Source organism: Mustelus asterias, chromosome 10 (genome assembly GCF_964213995.1).
Source record: "Mustelus asterias chromosome 10, sMusAst1.hap1.1, whole genome shotgun sequence".
In the NCBI taxonomy this organism is placed as follows: Eukaryota; Metazoa; Chordata; class Chondrichthyes; order Carcharhiniformes; family Triakidae; genus Mustelus; species Mustelus asterias.
The window spans coordinates 86,208,933-86,227,343 of NC_135810.1; the positions used below are offsets into that span (position 1 = coordinate 86,208,933).

General features: G+C 42.9%; 1 protein-coding gene and 1 pseudogene across 3 annotated transcripts in view; one reads left to right on the forward strand and one right to left on the reverse strand.

Moving 5' to 3' along the window:
- The window catches only part of micu2 (mitochondrial calcium uptake 2), a 443,854-nt gene that overhangs the window by 140,531 nt on the left and 284,912 nt on the right, over positions 1-18,411 (reverse strand). The window lies entirely within an intron of this gene.
- Positions 17,153-17,282, forward strand: LOC144500157 (U2 spliceosomal RNA; annotated as a pseudogene).

Here is an 18,411-nt window from a genome sequence, read left to right on the forward strand (position 1 = left end):
GTGCTCATTGCAGCGGCAAAGCTCAAGTAGCCTCTATCCATCCTCAATCATCTTTCCCAAGTCATGATATCTGAAACAGGAGGCCTATGCCTTATGGTCCACACACACAATCCCCCAGTAGGCAAAGATGTTTTGACTTAGGGATTCCACTAATAGCAACGTCAAGCTCCTCATATACCTCTGTAATAACAAAGAACAAAGAAAATTACAGCACAGGAACAGGCCCTTCGGCCCTCCAAGCCTGCACCGACCATGCTGCCCGACTGAACTAAAACCCCCTACCCTTCCAGGGACCATATCCCTTTATTCCCATCCTATTCATGTATTTGTTAAGATGCCCCTTAAAAGTCACTATCGTATCTGCTTCCACTACCTCCCCCCTGCAGCGAGTTCCAGGCACCCACCACCCTCTGTGTAAAAAAACTTGCCTCGTACATCTTTGAACCTTGCCCCTCGCACCTTAAACTTATGCTCCCGAGTAATTGACTCTTCCACCCTGGGAAAAAGCTTCTGACTATCCACTCTGTCCATGCCTCTCATAATCTTGTAGAGTTCTATCAGGTCGCCCCTCAGCCTCGGTCGTTCCAGTGAGAGCAAACCAAGTTTGTCCAACCTTTCCTCATAGCTAATGCTCTCCATCCCAGGCAACATCCTGGTAAATCTTTTCTGTACCCTCTCCAAAGCCTCCACATCCTTCTGGTGGTGTGGTGACCAGAATTCAACACTATATTCCAAGTGCAGCCTAACTAAGGTTCTATAAAGCTGCAACACGACTTGCCAATTTTTAAACTAAACCATTTTTAATGGAGTACAATGTTGAAGAATAGATATTTATAAGGTGAACTGGCCCTATTTGATAAAAGCAAATGACTGCGGATGCTGGAATCTGAAACCAAACGAGAAAATGCTGGAAAATCTCAGCAGGTCTGGCAGCATCTGTAAGGAGAGAAAAGAGCTGATGTTTCGAGTCCAGATGACCCTTTGACAAAGAGGTCAACATCTTTAGACATCAGTCAGCCTTTGAACTTGGCACCACTCTAGATGTTTTGTCAGGGTTTACTCTCTTAGCCTTCAACCCTACCAAGGTATCCGCAAGGCAATGGAGCTATTTTCCCATAGCTGGGAATTTGGTTCAAGGTTTGGAAAGTGCCACCGAAGGAGGTTTGGCAAGATTCTGCAGTGCATCTTGTAGATGGCACAAACTGCTGTCAATGTACACCAGTGATGAAGGGAGTGAATGTTTAAGATGGTGGATGGGTGCTGATCAAGTGAGTTTCTTTGTGCTGGTGTTGAGCTTCTGGGTGTTATTGGGGCTACACTAATCCATGCAAGGGTCGAGTGTATTTCATCAATGGCCCTGATTTATGCCTTGTAGTGGAGATGCCGGCGTTGGACTGGGGTAAGCACAGTAAGAAGTCTCACAACACAAATAAACCTGTTGGACTTTAACCTGGTGTTGTGAGACTTCTTATTATGCCTTGTAGACAGTGGACAGGCTTTTGGGGATCAGGAGGTGAGTTAGCTGGCACAGAATTCCCAGCCTCTAAGCTGTAAGTACAGTATTTATATAGTCAGTCCGCTTAAGTTTCTAGTCAATGGTAAGATCATGAGAAATAGCTGCAGTAGTAGGCCATTCAGCCCGATACAACATTGATAAAGGTCATGGCTGATCTGATTATGGCCTAACTCCACTTTCTTGCCTGCCCCCAGAACCACTGGCTGCCTTGTCAATTAAAAATCTGTCTAATTTAACCTTGAATTTATTCAATGACCCCACCTCCATGAAGAGAGTCCTGAAGAACAAACTAAGAAAATAGTTTTCTCTTCATCTATGTCTTAATTTTTAAACTGTGTCCCCTAGTTCTAGATTGCCTTATGAAATGAAATACCCTCTTAGCAATTCTACCCTACCCTGTCAAACCCCATCAGAATCATATATATTTCAATAAGATCATCTCTCTCATGACTATAGGCCTAATCTGCTCAGTCTTTGGTCATTAGAAATCCCCTTCATCCTCTGTGAATTACTTTACGTCCCTCTTTAGGTAAGTAAGTAAGGAGACCAAAACTCTACACAGTACTCTAGGTATGGTCTCACCAATGCCTTGTATAGTTGTAGTAAGACTTCCCCACTTCGATACTCCACCTACCTTGCAATAATGGCCAACATTTTATTTGCCTTCCTAATTATTTGCCATGGAGTAATCCCTCACTTAATGTTGCAGGCAAGTTCCTGACAGTGCAACTTTAAATGAAACAACATTAAAAATAGATTTTCCTATTACAACCATTATAAAAGCTGTTGTTAGGTTCTGTAGGACCTTTTGTCAGGAAAAAGCATTAAAATGTGACACATTTATGCTGAAATACTTTACATTGCTAAATTCCTATATTCATAAAATATGTTGATTCCGACAATTGTACCTTGAAGATGAATGGGACTGAAGCTAGCCGATACCTTAAACCAGGTTTATTTCCAAGACAGCAAAGTCACAGACCCTCCCAGACACTCAGAATGAACAGGTTTATAAACTCTTACAATGATTTCCTATTTTTTCCCCAACTGGGGACAGCTGTGCTTAATTTCCAATTTAAAGCATGCATTTCATCGCAACACAAATTCAACATCAACTAAAGAAGCAGCTTTGGAGTTGCAAGATGATTGAGTCACCCAACCCTATGTCAGACCAGGCATCAAATGATATTAAAAGAAAACTCCCGATGTTAAACACAAAAGCTGTCCCCATTAACAGCATAAAGTTAAAGCAAAACGGGAGCAACTGGAAACAGACTTGGTATGCCCATATGCTAACCGTTTGTGACTTATCTACAATACCCAGGTCTCTCTGTACCGCAGCATTCTGCAGTCTTTCTCCATTTAAATAATATTCTGTTTTGTATTCTTCCTGCCAAAGTGAACAACCTCAGTTGTACTCCATGTGCCCACTCACTGAACCTATCTATTTCCTATTGCAGACTCTTTGTATCCTCCTCACAATTTGCTTTCCTACTTATCTTTGTATCATCTGCTAATTTAACTATAATACATTCTGCTCCTTCATCCAAGACATTAATATAATAGAGTTGAGGCCGCAGCACTGAGCCTTGTGGCACTCCACTTGTTCTAATGCGCAAACCTGAAAATGACCCATTTATCCCAACTCTCAATTTCCTTTAAATAGCTAATCTTTTATCTGTCTACATTGATAAAATAACCTCACAATATGTGTTCTTATCTTGTATTAATCCTTTATGTGGCACCTTATTGGATGTCTTTAGAAATCTAAATACGATACATCTACTGGTTTTCCTTTATCTACCCCGCTTGTTACATCTTCAAAGAATTTTAATAAATTAATGACACACAATTTCTCTTTCACAAAACCATGTTGACTGTGCCTGATTATATTATCATTATCTAAATATCCTGTTGCTACCTGTTTAATAATGGATTCTAGCATTTTGTCAATGGCAGATGTTAGGCTAACTGGCCTATCGCTTCCTGGTATCTGTCTCTCTCCTTTCTTGAAAAGAAATGTTACATTTGTGGTTTTTCAGTTCACTAGGGATTCCAGAGTCTAGGGAAATTTGGAAGATCACAGCCACTTGCGACACTAGGATGCAGACCATCAATCCAGGGGACTTTAGTTTTCATAGGACTTTTTTCTAGTGATTGTTTAAGTTCCTCCCTCCCTTTTGCCACTTGATTTTCCCATCCTCCTCTCTCGAGCTTGCTGTTATGTGCAGCTTGTTTAGTACACGTGGATAATTGGAACACGTTCTGGGGAAGGTGGGACCTCTACAAACAGGACGGGGTGCACCTGAACCAGAGGGGCACCAATATCCTGGGAGGGAAATTTGCTACGGCTCTTCAGGGGGATTTAAACTAATTTGTCAGGGGAGTGGGAAAAGGAGTTGTAGTCCAGAAGTCAGTGTTGAGGGTGGTGAGGTATTGGGGAAGGTATCAAGGTCAAGGGTGGGTACCGGTAGACAGGAAGATGGGTTGAAGTGTGTCTACTTCAATGCAAGGAGCATCCGGAACAAGGTGGATGAACTTGGGGCGTGGATTGCTACTTGGGACTACGATGTTGTGGCCATTACGGAGACGTGGATAGAACAAGGACAGGAATGGTTGTTGGACGTTCCGGGGTATAGATGTTTCAGTAAGTGTAGGGAAGCTGGTAAAAGAGGTGGAGGAGTAGCATTGTTAATCAAGGATAGTTTAACGGCTGCGGAAAAGCACTTTGAGGGGGATATGCACACTGAGGTAATATGGGCTGCAGTTAGAAACAGGAAAGGAGCGGTCACGTTGCTAGGAGTTTACTATAGGCCCGCAAATAGTAATAGAGATGTGGAGGAAGAAATTGCTAAGCAGATTATGGATACGTGTGGGGGTCACAGGGTAGTTGTCATGGGGGACTTTAACTTTCCAAATATTGATTGGAACCTTTGTAGGTCAAATAGTTTGGATGGGGCACTTTTTGTGCAGTGTGTGCAGGAGGGTTTCCTGACACAATATGTGGATAGGCCGACAAGGGGTGAGGCCACATTGGATTTGGTACTGGGAAATGAACCGGGCCAAGTGTTAGATTTGGTTGTGGGAGAGAACTTTGGAGATAGTGACCACAATTCGGTGTCTTTTGTTATTGCAATGGAGAGGGATAGGGCCGGACGGCAGGGCAAGGCTTACAATTGGGGGAGAGGTAATTATGATGCGATTAGGCAAGAATTAGGGGGCATAAGATGGGAACAGAAACTGTCAGGGAAAGGCACTGATGAAAAGTGGAACTTTTTCAAGGAACAAATACTGGGTGTCCTTGATAGGTATGTCCCTGTCAGGCAGGGAGGAAATGGCCGAGTGAGGGAACCGTGGTTCACAAAAGAGGTGGAATGTCTTGTGAAAAGGAAGAGGGAAGCTTATGTAGGGATGAGGAAATAAGGTTCAGATGGCTCGACTGAGGGTTACAAGTTAGCAAGGAACGAGCTGAAAAAGGGGCTGAGGAGAGCTAGGAGGGGACATGAGAAGTCCTTGGCGGGTCGGATCAAGGAAAACCCCAAGGCTTTTTACTCTTATGTGAGGAATAAAAGAATGACCAGGGTGAGGTTAGGGCCGGTCAAGGACAGTGGTGGGAACTTGTGTATGGAATCAGTAGAGATAGGCGAGGTGATGAATGAATACTTTTCTTCAGTGTTCACCAAGGAGAGGGGCCATGTTTTTCAGGAAGAGAAGGTGTTACAGGCTAATAGGCTGGAGGAAATAGATGTTCGGAGGGAGGATGTATTGGCAGTTTTGAATAAACTGAAGGTCGATAAGTCCCCTGGGCCTGATGAAATGTATCCTAGGATTCTTTGGGAGGCGAGGGATGAGATTGCAGAGCCTTTGGCTTTGATCTTTGGGTCCTCGCTGTCCACGGGGATGGTGCCAGAGGACTGGAGAGTGGCAAATGTTGTTCCTCTGTTTAAGAAAGGGAATAGAAATGACCCTGGTAATTATAGACCGGTTAGTCTGACTTCGGTGGTTGGTAAATTGATGGAAAAGGTCCTTAGGGATGGGATTTACGACCATTTAGAAAGATGCGGATTAATCCGGGATAGTCAGCACGGATTTGTGAAGGGCAAATCGTGCCTCACAAATTTGATAGAATTTTTTGAGGAGGTAACTAGGTGTGTTGATGAAGGTAGGGCGGTTGATGTCATATACATGGATTTTAGTAAGGCGTTTGATAAGGTCCCCCATGGTCGGCTTATGATGAAAGCAAGGAGGTGTGGGATAGAGGGAAAGTTGGCTGATTGGATAGGTAACTGGCTGTCTGATCGAAGACAGAGGGTGGTGGTGGATGGAAAATTTTCGGACTGGAGGCAGGTTGCTAGCGGAGTGCCGCAGGGATCGGTGCTTGGTCCTCTGCTCTTTGTGATTTTTATTAATGACTTAGAGGAGGGGGCTGAAGGGTGGATCAGTAAATTTGCTGATGACACCAAGATTGGTGGAGTAGTGGATGAGGTGGAGGGGTGTTGTAGGCTGCAAAGAGACATAGATAGGATGCAAAGCTGGGCTGAAAAATGGCAAATGGAGTTTAACCCTGATAAATGTGAGGTGATTCATTTTGGTAGGACTAATTTAAATGTGGATTACAGGGTCAAAGGTAGGGTTCTGAAGACTGTGGAGGAACAGAGAGATCTTGGGGTCCATATCCACAGATCTCTAAAGGTTGCCACTCAAGTGGATAGAGCTGTGAAGAAGGCATATAGTGTGTTAGCTTTTATTAACAGGGGGTTGGAGTTTAAGAGCCGTGGGGTTATGCTGCAACTGTACAGGACCTTGGTGAGACCGCATTTGGAATATTGCGTGCAGTTCTGGTCACCTCACTATAAGAAGGATGTGGAAGCGCTGGAAAGAGTGCAGAGGAGATTTACCAGGATGCTGCCTGGTTTGGAGTGTCGGTCTTATGAGGAAAGGTTGAGGGAGCTGGGGCTGTTCTCTCTGGAGCGGAGGAGATTGAGGGGAGACTTAATAGAGGTTTATAAAATGATGAAGGGGATAGATCGAGTGAACGTTCAAAGACTATTTCCTCGGGTGGATGGAGCTATTACGAGGGGGCATAACTATAGGGTTCATGGTGGGAGATATAGGAAGGATATCAGAGGTAGGTTCTTCACGCAGAGAGTGGTTGGGGTGTGGAATGGACTGCCTGCAGTGATAGTGGAGTCAGACACTTTAGGAACATTTAAGCGGTTATTGGATAGGCACATGGAGCACACCAGGATGGTAGGGAGTGGGATAGCTTGATCTTGGTTTCAGATGAAGGTCGGCACAACATCGTGGGCCGAAGGGCCTGTTCTGTGCTGTACTGTTCTATGTTCTATGTACACGGCTTTCCAAGTAGCTGCAGGCCCTAGAGAAAACATAGCACTGATCTCAGCCTGGTTTACACGAAGCCCACCATAATGGGATAGCTCCCACTTTCCTTAGTATTGGTGCCTGTGTCCTATGAATCAAAACCCCTTCTTCCCACACCACTTTTTGAGACACGTGCTTAATTCTCTAATCTGTTTGACCCCATGCCAAGTTGCTCGTGGCTGAGGTAGTAATCCAGAAATTATTACTGCTTAGGTTTTATTTATTAATTAAAACCAAGTTCCTCAAACTCCCTTCGCCGAACCTCATTCTTTGCTCTATCTACATCACTGGTTCCTACATGGACTACAACTCTGGGGGCTGCATGGTGGCACAATGATTAGCACTGCTGCCTCACTGCGCCACAGATCCAGGTACAATTCCGGCCTCGGTCACTGTCTGTGCGGAGTCTGCATGTTCTCCTCGTGCCTGCATGGGTTTCCTCCGGGTGCTCCGGTTTCCTCCCACAGTCCAAAGGTGTGCGGGTTAGGTAGATTGGCCATGCTAAATTGACCCTAGTGTCAGGTGAATTAGCAGGATAGATGTGTGGGGTTACGGGAATAGGGCCTGGGTGGGATTGTGGTTGGTACAGACTCGATGGGCCAAATGGCCTTCTTCTATACTGTAAGGATTCTATGATTCTATGAACTGGAGAATCCTCTCCTTCCCCTTCTTTTTACCCTCACTTGAAAAGTCTTTTGCACCAATATGCCATAGTCGGTATGTATTTCTGCCCTGCAGCCCTTGTTCTCTCATCCACGGAGGCAACAAGTACCTCGTGTCTGTTGGACAAAGACAAGTGCCGATGCTCTGCCATCACGGCATCCTGGACCTCCATACATGCCTAACCTGCAGTCACACCCACTGCCCCTGACCACCAAAATCTTCTGAAGTACTCTTTAATCTAAGGGATGTAACTGGCTCCTGGAACAACAGGTCCAGCTAATTCTACCCCCACCCCAATGACATATGCATTAGGGTATCGCATTCCGACAACAACACCACAATCCTTGGACCATTCAACTGTCTCTGATTTGGCACACCGTTTGTCTGCTGTCTTACACTGTATGAGCAGCCTAGGCCACTGGCTCTGGAATCCCTCTCTGCCTCATTATCTCTCTCCCTCCTCTTTTAAGATGCTCCTAAAAACCTATTTCTTTGACCAAGCTTTTGGTCACCTTCCCTGATTTCTGCTTCTTTGGCTCAGCATCAAATGTTTTTTTATTGATATCAATCCTGTTAATCTCCTGGGAGTGTTTTACTGCTTCAGTGCGCTGTATAAGTATATAATGCACATTCTTGTCATTAACACAGGTTCCTACGCCCTTGCTGCGCCAAGACCAGTTCACATTTTCAGCAACTTCTCATGCTTAAAATTAAAAATTAAAAAAATCATGCAAGGTCAAATGTGACAAATGGCCTATCCCATTAGATGTCTGCTACAGCAAATTATGGTATATTATTTTTCTCTGGCAGACTCTAACTGTTCTGAACTCCGTACCTTTGATATACACTTCATTTTCTCTATAGCAGGAGATTGTGCTAATGTGGGTCTGTCCCCGCCTCTGGGTGAAAGAGGTGGGGTGGGGTTTTACAGCTGCGCTCGTCCCGAAATGGTAAAATCAACAGACTTTCCCATTGTCCGCCCCTCGCCCGCTTCGATTCCCGTGGCGAACGGGATGGGAAAATTCACCCTGTGGTTTGCAGCTTTGGGTAGAGACCTTTATTAGCTTTGGAGGTTCAATTATTCCTTTGTTCTAATGATTGGCCTCATATCTTTCATGCTCCAGAAATGTCTGCTCACTCAAAGCTCTGCTGGTCGTACTCTGACTTGTATCGAGTCCCACTCACTGATTATCCTTCTGCTCACAGACCGATACTGGCAAAGTCTCCAATTTAAATTGCTCATTCCTGTGGTGAAATCTTTCCATCAACCCATTTCTGTAGCACCCCTGCAACCCTCCGAAATCTCTGTGTTCCTTCAACACTGCCTCTTGCACATCTCCAATCTTAATTGCTCTATCAGCCACAATTTCAACTGCTTTGATGTTAAATAAAATGTTTTTAACCAATACAAATCTTGTTAACCTCCTTGGGGCGTTTTACTTCTTAAATGTGCTGTATAAGTGTATAAATGCACATTCTTGTTGTTTACTCGGGTTCCAGATGCCTTTGCTGCGCCATTATCAATTCACACTTTCAGCTACTTGTCAACTTAAAATTTAAAAATTAAAAAAAAAAACAATCATGCAAGGTCACTGGAATTCCTTCCTTAAACTCCTGGTTATTAAGATGGTATGGTGGGAAGGTCTTATGAGGAAAGGCTGAGGGACTTGAGGTTGTTTTCGTTAGAGAGAAGAAGGTTAAGAGGTGACTTAATAGAGGCATACAAGATGATCAGAGGATTAGATAGGGTGGACAGTGAGAGCCTTTTTCCTCAGATGGTGATAGCTAACACAAGGGGACATAGCTTTAAATTGAGGGGTGATAGATATAGGACAGATGTCAGAGGTAGGTTCTTTACTCAGAGAGTAGTAAGGGCATGGAATGCCCTGCCTGCAGCAGTAGTGGACTCGCCAACATTAAGGGCATTTAAATGGTCATTGGATAAACATATGGATGATATTGGAATAGTGTAGGTTAGATGGGCTTTAGATTGGTTTCACAGGTCGTCGCAACATCGAGGGCCGAAGGGCCTGTACTGCGCTGTAATGTTCAATGCTCCTTAAAACCTACCACATTGACCAAGCCTTTGGTTACCTGTCTGAATATCTTTGTATGGCAAATTTTGTCTAAAAATGCTCCTGTGATGTGCCTTGGGAAGTTTTACCATGTTAAAGTCACTCTATAAATGCAAGTTGTTGCCCTGTCTATTTGATACCTACAGCCATGTTGCTGATTTTTTCTTAGATTGTCAGGCTCACTGTGTCCTGCCAGCACCTTGTGCTTTAAATTCAAGCATGCCCATTGAGGCTTTCAGGATCTTTTCCTCCATTTTCTCATCTTTGTTCGCCAGTGGGCCTCCCCGATTATTTTCACATTTTATTGGTTCTACGAGAAGATGTTTTATCTCCTACTTTCTTATTAAAGTTTATTTATTAGTCACAAGTAAGGCTTACATTAACACTGCAATGAAGTTACTGTGAAAATCCCCCAGTTGCCACACTCCGGCACCTGTTCAGGTCAATGCACCTAACCAGCACGTCTTTCAGACTGTGGGAGGAAACTGGAGCACCCGGAGGAAACCCATGCAGACATGGGGAGAACGTGCAAACTCCACACAGACAGTGGCCCAATCCGGGAATCAAACGAAGCAGATTGAAGGTAATTCAGCCCATTAACTCTAATAGTGAACTTGTGAATTGTTGGACACTTTTACATTTATCCTCAGTACTTGATCTTAAATTTTACATACTTTTTTTCAGAATTAGTTACTTTTGTTTGATGCGGATAATATTTCCAACTAGCTGACTTCCTATAACACTTCGGGAAGATGTGACTGATAAAGCAACTGGCCAATACTATAGTCAGTGTTGACAATGAACATCTTCATACTGGTCCCAAAAAACTCAAGATTAAGTGCAAGCTCAAGCTCTTGGTTTAACATGTGAAGAAATCAAACTATTTTAAAAACCAGAAAGATTTAGTTTAGCTTTGTAAGGTCCTTGTCTTAATGCTTTTGACAATACAGCAGGCGATTTTTTGTTAAACTTTACTGATTTTTTAAAAAATTGTTGATTTTTGAAAATTTTCTCCCTTTAATTTTCTTTCTATTTCGATTACTTGCGAGTCCAGCTCAAAATGTTAGACCTGTTTATTCTTTTGGCAAATTCTGACTGAGTTTCCAGAACTTTCTGTTTTCATTTCAAAGTTCCAGCGTTTATAGTTGTTTTTTTGGTTTTGTTTGTACTTGACTGAGTATTAACAGTTTCTCTCTACAAAGAGAAGTGATTTATTTTTTGCAGGCGTTATGAGGCGGGTCGAGAGAGGGACAAACACTGCACCCTTCCAGCATAATTTCTCCTGTGCACCAATCCGCAAAGTTCAATGTCTTTTCTAACAGCTCAAAGAAGAAAAAGATCACATTCTCCTCCGCCAGAAATCTGCACAGACGTACAACATTCTGAGGGAAGGTTCTGTACTTTCCCTCTGTTCCTCAGAAGATAAATCAATTAAAAAGTTCAGAGTGCCCATGAAATCTTGCATGATATATCAGGACTGGTTGTCATAATTTAAGTGCTACAGTGTCAACATCGCAGGAATGATTGCATTCCAAGCAGTTTTCCAGAAATGTAAAATTATACTTTGCTAAATATTTGAGTGTAGCTCTTTATTTCTGGGTGTGGATTTTCCAGTTGGGAAAAAAATTCTGCGCAAATATTGCACTTAAAAAAAAATCTAACTGGTATGTATAACAATATTTAGCTATCTGTGTGGGCTAACAGTACTGTGTTTCTGGAATACAATTGTAACTGCTCATCCCATTAGCTTTCCTCTATCCTCTCAGGTGCCATAACCTGCCCATTTCCTTTGCAGTTTTATTTAAGCCATCTTCATTGATGCTTGGTTTCACTGTGCAACTCATTCTTTATTTTACCATCTGTTTTGCAGAGCTCCTTATGCAAAGAGTGGGTATTGGGATAGTTATACGGTCTCTCTTTACCAGGGTTCAAATGACATGCCTACAATAGTAAATCATTAATTAGCCCAACTGTGCACAAGAAAGGGTAGTAACACTAACAATTTTAGAACAGACTAAACACATTTTTATATTTATAAAGCAAAAGGACACTTTATACTGTATACAGTAAATAAAGATTGTATAATCCACAATAGAATGCATTTGTACCAGCATTTCTCGGGAATTGTGTAATCTTGCATAATTGTTTTTTTTTTGCATAAATAACTAGAAATGCACACGCATAATGGGCCAAATGGCTTCTTTCCATGTCGTAATTTCTGAGTCAAACACTCAAAAGAGAAAGAAAGGTAAATAATGTTGCCTCAGGTGAAGATTAGCAGGAAGAGCAGGAATTTGTGAAAAGGAGAACGAGGCATCAAAGAGTGGAATTTTTAAATGTTCCCAAAGGCAGGAAGATAACAAAAGCAAGAAGGGGTTTGGAAGACAATTTGAGGGAAAGGACATGGTGGTTGATAGTTTGGTCTCTGATGTCGGATCATAAAATGCAAGGAATGAACTGTAATGTTGAGTTACAGAAGTGGAAGGAGTAAGTATGGAAGCTTAACTGGGAGTAGACCACGCAAAGGCCAGGATTTTATTCTAACAACAGGGCCCCCCCCCCTACAGTTGGAGAACCATTGTGATCCCAATGTTGCTTCCATGGGAGAGACCCAATTCTATTTAAGTGCCCTAAGACACTAAACTGATCAGTGTTGGGCCTTCCACACAATTGAGCCCCGAATAGGATGGAAATCACACCCCAAAAGCTGCCAGCCAATCAGAGGCTGGCGACTCTCCACTGCCAACAATGCCACTGGAAGCAGTGGCTACTGTTCTCAGGTCCAGCCTGAAGATCGCCACTGGATCCTTGGATAGAGATGTGTAGGGTGGGATGGGGTCATAAGGAGGGGGGGTGGGGTGTTGGTCACTGGAGAAGAGGAAGGTGAAGGCAGGAGGTTAGATTCAAGGGCAGAGGGTTGGCTTTCAGCACCTATTCTTCCTGATGCTGGGTTCCACAATTGGGCACTGAGTGCCTGTTAATAATGGAAACCACCATTCCCCCACAGCTCCACAATTCCCTTACCCCCATCTTCTATGAAGCCATAGGCAAACCCAATGGGGAGTCTTCAGGAGGCAGCGATTGAGAAAGGCAATGGTGTAGTTGTATTGTCACAGGACTAGTAATCCAGAGACCCCAGGCAATGCTCTAGGGACCTAGGTTTAAATCCCACCATGTTAAATGGTGAAATTGGAAAGTCTAATGATGACCATGAAACCATTGTCGATTGTCGTAAAAACCTATCTGGTTCACTGATGTCCTTTAGCGAAGGAAATCTGCCATCTTTACCTGGTCTGGCCTACATGTTAGCCCTGACCCTCAGCAATGTGGTTAACTCTTAAATGTCCTCTGAAGTGGCCTAACAAGCCACTTAGTTCAAGGGCAATTAGGGATGGGTAATAAATGCTAACCTAGTATTCCCATAAATGTATAACGAAAAACTATGCAAGTCCCATTAAATCCATGAGCCACAACTGAATTCTAGTGGGCTCATGAATAATTAGTATCAAGTGGCTCATTGATGAACCTAATTGACGTCCCATGCAAACAGATGGAATTCCGTCCCAACTTAATTGGGAACAGATTTTGCAATGCCAGAAATCGGATTTCCAACCCGATTCTCCTTGCTAACCTCCCATCATACCCGCCCTGGTTGTCTCAACTAAATTCTGCCTAAATAGGGAGAAAAAAAGCCCTTGGAGTGATTTGCAAATGAGGACTAGTTGATTTGCTGGAAGCCAGTGGAATTTATCAAGGATGTGAGTGAGGAACACATAGGAGTGAGAACATTAGTTGTGGAATTAAGGATTTGTTGAGGTTTGTGAAGGGTGGAGGTAAACAAAGAGAAACGTGATTGAGAGGGTTTCTGCAGCAGGCCGGAAGTTAGTTAGGGTGTAAATGAACGCTGGAGGATAGGAAAGATGGAAAATCTGGGTCAAAGTGTTGATTAGCACATCAGATATCCTCTGATATCCAATACCCTTCTGTGTTGCTCTCAAAACTTCTCTCTTCGATCAACATTTGATGAACAGATCAATTGGAACAGAGTCATTGCCCCCAAAATAAATTCTTGTTTTGTATGGAAGTTTATTTCACAGTGTATCAAATAGGCTAATTGCACTCTGAATCTGAACCAATTCAAATGTTTACTGGGATCTACCTTACAACCATCGAACGTGTAATTAATAGTGCTAACTGCTGAATTTTCCACATCGCATTTGGGATTGCTTAAAGATTACTATGCTAGAAAAGAGTTGAAAAGTACAGCAATGGCTCAGAAAACTGGTTGAAAATCTGAAATCTTAACTAATGGAGGTGAAGAGAGTTGTAGACCTGTTATGTCAGTGAGTGAAGGACTGTGTTTCCAGGTTTTTTGTTATAATACACTGACATGCTATGTATGATGTGAATAGCACAAGTGACACTGCATCCACAATACATCACCATGGGCAAGCTTTACTGAGCGGCGAGCGCTATAAGATAATGCTGAAGTCTGATTGCAGAAGCGCTGGTATTGTTCATGTGTATTGCCATAGTTACCTGCTGTAAGTGGCTGCTAGGATTCAGTACTGTCACCATAACGTTAATGGTGACCCTATCCTATTTGTGTGTGAATTCAGTACGCTGCAGGTACCTGGTACACAAGTATATGGCAAAAGCTATAACTGCTGGCATTTGGCAAGGAACAAGATTGCCTTTCAATTATTTTACTCTTGGGAGTATATATGATGGGCACAGAGTGAGCTGTTTTCCATAGTAGTGCAACCCACATTAACTTTTTTTAAAGGTGAGGGGTCTCTGCTATCCTACTTCAACCAAAGTGTGGAATGCACTAATGACTTACAAGGAAACTTGCAGCACAGGAGGAAGGCTTTTGGCCCATTGGGCCTGTGCTGACTCTTTGAAAAAACAGTTGTGCCACATCTTAATGATGTATAAAAGATGGCCCATACCCTGGACCAAACAGGTATGACACAAGCAAAAATGGACAAGACTGGACTGCAAACATGGACGGCTGGAAACCTTTGCATCGTGGATTAATACATCAGGCAGGTAACCTAAAATGTTGGTAAATGCCATTACATAACTTCATAGTCTTCTTGGAAGGACATTATTTTAATTTTCACTTGACGTGGAGTTAGATGAAGACTGCAACAAAGACTGAAGCACTGACATTTATGGGATTGTCGGGGGGGGGGGGGGGGGAGCGTCGGGAAGGATCATTGTGGCAGGTGGGGCCTATACTCATTGGGGTTTAGAAGAATGAGAGGTGATCTTATTGAAACTTATAACATTCTGTGAGGGCTTAACAGGGCAGATGCTGAGGGGATGTTGTGTCTTGTGGAGAGTATCTAGAACCAGGGACTACACTTTCAGAATAAGGAGTCTCTCAAATGAGACGGAGAATGAGAAGGAATTTCTTCTCTCGGAGGGTTGTTAAATTTTGGAATCCTCTACCCCAGAGAGCAGTGGAGCCTGGGTCATTGAATATATTTAAGGCTAAACTAGACAGATTATTTGATCTACAAAGAAACCAAAGGTTATGGAGGGCAGGCAGGAAAGTTGAGGCCATGCTCAGATTGTCCATGATTTTATTGAATAGTGGAGCAGGTTTCAGGGGCCGAATGGCCTACTCCTGTTTCTATCTTGGATGTTCTTATATTCTTATCAAGGCACCTGAAAGAAGATTAACATGCCAAAATTCTGTTTGACTACAATTTGAGTGGTGCCTACAGCTTCATTATACCTGCTCCCCACTGCTGAGTTTGGATACTGGAGAGATATCAATAGAGAGGGGGAAGACCACTAGACCTTAACCAAGCAACTTGATAAAATGTGCTGGCTTGACAATACGGCATTATTCAGTGACCACAGCACATGCACAGTAACTGACATGAGTTCATCCTGATGCCCATCATGTGCATCAGTAAGTGCCCATTTGTCATTAAGTTAGGTTGCAGTGTGGTACTCTTATATCTGTAACCATTAGAGATTGAGTTTGCCAAATGTAAATTGCAGCTTGAATGTGTATCCTACCGGGGTGCAGATCTAGAATTATACAATCGTAGCATAGTTACAGCTCAGATGATGATCATTTGGTTCATTGAGTCAGTGTTGGTTCTCTTTAAGCGTAATTCACCTAGACCCACACCCTGCCCTTTCCCCATAGCCCTGCAAATGTTTCCTCTTCAAATAGTGTAATTCTCTTTTGAAAGCCACAAATGAACCTGCCTCTACTTCATTCTCAGGCAGTGCATTCCAAACCCAACCACTCACTGTGTAAAAAAGCAATTCTGCATGTTGCCATTGCTCCTTTTGCCAATTACCTTATATGGGTGTCCTCTGGTTCTCGATCCTTTCACCAATGGGAACAGCTTCTACTCATCTACTCTGTCCAGACCCCTAATGGTTTTGAATACCTCCATCAAATCTCCTCTCAAATTTCTATTCTCTCAGGAGAACAATGCCAGCTTTTCCAGCCTATCTACTTAACTGAAATTCCTTAACCCTGGATCAATGTGTTTGAATCTTTTCTGGAACCACCCGAGCCAAAGGAAGATTGGAAAATTGTGGCCAACAATGCCTTCACAATTTCTACTTGCACTTCTCTCAGCATCCTTGGTGCATCTCATATGGTCTGGTACCTTACTTAAGTAGACAGCCTATCCAAATCTTCCGGTTTATCAATTTCAAACCTCAATTACCTCTTCTTTCACCATAACCTGGCACCATCTTCTTTCTTGGTAAAGACAGATGCAAAATACTTATTTCGTGTCTCAGCCATGACCCTGCCCCAATGCATAAATTCCCTTTTAGGGAATCAGTAATAATCAGCAATCACCCTTTTACTATTTACAGATCTGCAGAAGATTTTCAGATCCCCTGTTATGTCCACTTCTTGTATTCTCTTTGCTTCAACGATTTGTTTCTTCAGTTCTGCTTCAAACCTTCTATATTGAGCCTGATTGTCAATCGTATTACCCACCTGATATCTGACCGATGCATCCTTTTTCTGCTTGATATTATCCTCTACCACTTTCGTCATCGAAGGAGCTCTGGATTTATTTGTCCGACCTTTCCCCCTAGTGGGATTATACCCTAACTGTACCCTTCTCCAAAGGCAGCCAATTGTTCAGTTACAGTTTTGCCTGCTGAGCTAGACTTCCAATTTTTCAGGCAGATCCATTCTCAAGCCATTGAAGTTGGCCCTCCTTCAATTAATTATCCTTCCTCTCGATTATAGTAAGTTATAAAAAGAATTAGAATTCTTTGGCCCGAATTCTCCGGCCATTCACACCCTGCCACCGCTGCCAGTGAGATGGGAGAATTTGGTGCTCAGCCAAATCTCCATTCACTACAGCAGGACTGGAGAATCCCAGTTGCGGGCGAGGTTGGAGAATCTGGCCCATTATCTTGCGACTGTGGATGCTCAGTCACTAAATATATTCAAAACGGATTGTTAGATATTCTGGAAATTAAGGGACATGGAAATAGTACGAGAAGTTAGAGTTGGGGAATCGCTTCTCGGCCTTTTGGCTAAGATCAAGTGTAGTATCGGATCTGCACTTGGTTGAGGTCATGAGGTTACGCTGAGGCTTCATATGTTTCATATGAAGCAATTTTTAAAAGCGGCATCTCGGCCTTTTGGCTAAGATGCAAATGAGCTCAAGCCTTGGAGGAGGATCCTCCCCCTTCTCCAATCAGCTTGACTCATGTAGATCAGGCCCAGGACAGGGTGGTTTAGTCGCCCGCCCTGTCTTGTCAGCCTGGATCGGAAATGTCTCAACTTGTTGAGACTCTGAATTGGATTTGATTTGATTGAATTGGAAAAGTATAAAAAAAAAAGATTGGCCACAATCATATCAAATGGCGGAGCAGGCTCAAAGGGTCGAATGGCCTACTCCTGCACCTATTTCCTATGTTCTCATGTTATGTAAAGGCTTAAAGTGAGCCAGCAATGAAGAGACAATGCACTGCAGCATGCATACTTCGGCCATCTACCTGGTAAATGTTTCTCCGGGCAGTTTTAAGGTGTGCCATTTGATCCTCTGAACTGGGTAAGAAATAGAATTTAATAAGTGAGGAGTCTATTATAAACTGTGTACTTTGATGCTTGTTTTATGGCTTCAGACAGTCTGCATACAGCACACCTTTCATTATAACTCACTGGGTGTCTGCTAAAGAGAGCTTCAAACAGAGGCTCCAAGCGCAGTTTTAATGAGACGGAACCATATTACATGGTTGAGAACTAATTAGAAGAGAGACAGTGAAATCTGCCAGGATTCTGTTGTCTAATTATTATATTAGGATACAAAGTGAAGAATTTTAATCATTAAATCAATCTCTCTTGGATTTATTCTCCACGTTACGAAGGGAGGGAGCAATGGGAAGAAAAGGATGTCTTAGAATTCATACCATGCAATCATTTTAATCTTCCAATGAAATTGCCCTTTCTATAATGCCAGCAGGTTTTAAAAAAAAATGTGTTGGAATGTGGGCAAATGGGCAAAGTTACATTTAATTTCTATTCCTTCGTGAGAAGACGGTGGTGGTAGATATTTTCCTTTAATTGTTGGAGTCCTTGTGATTATGGTGCATCTAGAATGATATTAGTAAGGAATTCCAAGATTTTGACCCAACAATGATGAAAGAACAAAATACATGTTCAAGGCAGGATGGTGCATGACCTGGAGGGGAACTTGCAAGTGATGATTTTCCGATGACATTGCCGCTTTTCTCTTTCGCAGTGGTAGAGGTTGCAGAACTGGGAGGCGG